Here is a 4,105-nt window from a genome sequence, read left to right on the forward strand (position 1 = left end):
TTTAAGTAAAGTTTCGCTGAGAGTCAACAACGGTGGCTTTCCTGATGAGCGTAAAGCTTCCAGGAAGCCGCAATACCGTGACCGACTATCACGAAAACGGATGCTTGTGTTGTATGAATGTGTGTGACTGGAATGGACGAGGGAGGAAGAAAGTAGTTAGAAATTAGCTTGGAAAGCACTCTTCATAATGCATTCCTGCAGTGTCTCCTGAAGCAAAAAGAAAGGCATCATCGGCAAACTATACCAGCTAAATTTAATAACTTTTTCCATATCATTTATGTAAACTAAGAACAAAAGGACTCCAAGTAGAGATCCTTGAAGTACTCCACAATTTATATTTAAAGAGTCTGAAAAACAGCTATTTATCTTAGTTTTTTGCCGTCTTTGGTATAAATATGATCGAAACCAATTTTGTTCGTTTGCCCTAACGCCATATTTCTCCAGCTTCATTAAAAGAATATCTCTATCTACTGTTTCAAATGCTCTTTTCAGATCCAGAAAAAAACTGCAACAACTATCATTTATTCATGTATTTCAATTTTCCATTTAGTTATTATTAAATTGAGAAGAGATTCACAATTATGGTTTTTTCGGAATCCTGATTGATACTGTGATATAAGATTGAATGATTCTAAGTATTTTTGCAAGTATGTAAACTACTTTTTCAATAATCTTACTCTCTAGTGGCAACATATTAACAGGTCTTAAATCTTCTGCGTTTTTGTTGTTTTTACCTTTAGGAATTGGTACAATAGTCGATTCTTTCCAATAATCTGGAAAAAGTACTTCAAGAATTGAATTATGTATTGCCTCTGTCAATAAATTTCCACAGATTTCAAAAGTATCTACATAAATACATTCTAATATTAGCATAGTTTGTATCTTTTTTGTTGTTCATCATTTTCATAATTTCTTTTATTTCTAGCGTTTTTATTTGTTTGATCTCAAATTTAATATAATAATAATCATCTATGTATTTCATTTACATACTCAATATCTTGTATCTGGTTTCTAATTTCAGTTATACTTTTTACAAAAAAATTATTTAATACATTAGCAATATCAATATTATTTGTATACTTTGTATTATTATGATAAATTTCTTTTATTTCTTTAGGTGTTTCCCTAAGTATTAATTGTTTAATATTTCTCCACATAGTTTGCTGATCGCTCGAACTATCAATTTTCCTCCTAACGAAGTTGTTTTTTGCGGTCTCCAAGGCAGTTTTAAAACGGTTTATTATCATCTTATATGATTGGAATTCATTTTCATCAGCAGACAATTTCGCGATATTATATCCTAATATTTTATCGTTTTTTAATGTTCTTAAGTTTTCAGTAAACATGTTCGTTCTGATTTTGCTTAATGGTTATAGTTTTCATAAATATTTGCAATACACTTATGAAATTTTCACTAAAATTGAAAGCAAGTGCATTTACTTCAACATTATTTTGTTCAAAATAAAAGTCTTTAGTTTGCAATTCATTCAAAAATTATTCATTGTCATATTTTAAAAATGTTATTGATTTAGGTTCGAAAGTGGTATCGGAAAGAACTTTGATTTTTACTAAAATGCTTTCATGATCACTGATTTTCAATTCACTCACCGTATTTGCTTTTATGTTTGTCTTGTCGTTCAAAATTACATAATGGACTAACGATCTTGAATTTTTTGTTATTCTGGTGGGTTCAAAAACCATCTGATGAAGCGCATTGTCTATAAATAAACTACTTATTTGTTTTTGAATGAATTATTTTTAAACCAGTCTATGTTAACAACTCCCATTATTATTAAATTTGAATTATGAGCGCAGTTGGAACTATCAACAAAATTTTGGAAATAATTTAAGAAAATCGTTTCACTATAGCTAGGAAATCGGTGTACCAGCAAGTACAAACATTAAATTTGTGTGTGACACTTTTATCAATAAACATATTTGCTTTCCAATAACAATATTTTGAAACACTTCATAGTTCCAACCATAGAGGAAATATATTATCTAGAGTCCCGACTTAATAGGTTTGCTCTCTTTCGGCCTACAAGCTAAATTGCGAGGATTTTGTCCATAAGGATAAGCATGTGTTAGTTGTCCCGTGCATTTCTTATGGGACCAAGCCATTTTGAATGTAGTTGTTATGGAATTTGTGCCCACATTGCTTAACCGCGGGGGAAAAAAACTATGAGGTGAACTCAGCCGTTAAAAAAAGAGATCCGTTGAATTCAAAAATTGAAAAATTAATGCAAAATTTTAAGAAAAATTAATTTTGCAACTTCCTTTTAGTGAAAACAGTGCTAAAAATAATATTTAACTGCTTTTGGCAAACAAATTCTATGATTTTTATGAAAAGTTTAGCTAAAAACAGAATAAATCATGCCGAAAGTGTAGGCGCACCCCAGAACTGCAATGCGAACGTGGCCCAATTTGAGTTGTACCCAGTTTTGACAGATCAACAGCGAGGTAAGAATTTTGACAACGAAAATTAAAAAGAAAACAAAATACAATTTCTATTTCATATCCGAAGAAGTATTTCCAAACGTAACTTGGCTCTAGCTGATGGACGATTCTTTCAGGATCTCTTTCCAGACACCGCTGGGTAAGTTGTATATTGTTTTGTATGTTTATAAAAACTGTAAGAAATCGTAATGAATTATATTCTGTTCTTCTTAAAACGGTAGTCCGGAAATGACAAAACTTTTCACAAGGAAACAACAAATTAACAATCTACTCCGGCTTTGATCCAGCTGCCGATAGTCTACACGTTGGCAATCTCCTGGTAATAATTGGACTTCTGCATGGCATTGAGAAAGACACAATCCAATTGCGTTAGTTGAAAATGCTACGAATCTTATCGGTGATCCTAGTGGCAAAACAAAAACAGAACGATATAAACTAGGGTCGTCGGTCATTGAGACAAATTAATTGATATAGAAAAACACCTTAATAGAGTATTCAAGAATCATCAGGATGGACTTTAGGGCACAAGTAAAAACAAAAATGACCTATCTCCTATTAGGTAACTATAATAGAAACCTAATGCGCTTTAAAAACTTAATCGTTTTGATAAACTTTCTTTCAGAGTCGTCAACAATGCATCATGGTACGAAAATCTGAATGTAGTGGACTTTGTTGCCAATATGGGAAGACACTTTCGAATGGGATCAATGCTCTCAATATCGTCCGTCCTGTCGCGACTTGATATTGCAGCTGGAATGAGCTTTACCGAATTCACATATCAAATTTACCAAGCTTATGACTGGTTGCATTTGCTTCAAAAATAAAATTGTCGCTTTCAAATGGGAAGCAGTGAACAAATGGGTAACTTAAAGACTGGCCACGAACTATCAGCAGAGAAGAAAAAAAGAAATCAGTATTTGGATTGACACTTGCTCTTGTGACCAACGAAGGAGAAGACAAGTTCGGAAAATCTGCTGGCAATGGTATTTGGCTGGACGAAGAAAAAATGTCGCCATTTGTTCTTTATCAGTTCTTTTTGAAAATTCCAAAATCTGAAGTCGAGAAGCTTCTCAAGTTGTTCACTTTTATCCCACTAGATGAAATTGCATTTCTCGTTGAAGAACACAAAAAATACCAGAGAAGAGAAAAGCACAAAGAAGATGTGACGCTCTAGCCCATGGAGGTGATTTTTAATAAACAAATAAATCACTTCTTTAAGCTATTTAAGTTTTTTCTCATTCCAGAGGTACATACGTCTAAAACAAGACGAAAAAGTCACAGAGGCGTTTTATAAGGGAAATGTTGAAGGACTAGGTGAACTGAATTACAACGAAATCCGATCCTTGAGATTTTTTCAGAGCCTGGACTATTCATTCTTGATCTGGCACTGAAAGCTAAATGTTTTACAACAGAGAGTAAGTGAAAAGTGTTATGTTTTTGCTTGAGGTAATTTATTTTAAAATTAAAAATCTTCTTTTAGCTGATACGATGAGAATCATCACAGCTGGAGGGTTCTATATCAAGCAAAAGCGAACTCAAAACTTCGCACTAACATCAAACTAACACATCAGCACTAACATCACATACCATTTCTATCAATGTTAAATGTCTCCTTTTTGTTTGCAAGGATGAGCATATGAATCAAAAC

At 32.7% G+C, this 4,105-nt stretch overlaps 1 pseudogene; it reads left to right on the forward strand.

The window, feature by feature from the left end:
- LOC129945088 (tyrosine--tRNA ligase, mitochondrial-like) overlaps positions 1–4,105 on the forward strand; it is an 11,401-nt pseudogene extending 7,296 nt beyond the window's left edge.

This window comes from Eupeodes corollae, chromosome 2 (assembly GCF_945859685.1).
Source record: "Eupeodes corollae chromosome 2, idEupCoro1.1, whole genome shotgun sequence".
Classification (NCBI taxonomy): Eukaryota; Metazoa; Arthropoda; class Insecta; order Diptera; family Syrphidae; genus Eupeodes; species Eupeodes corollae.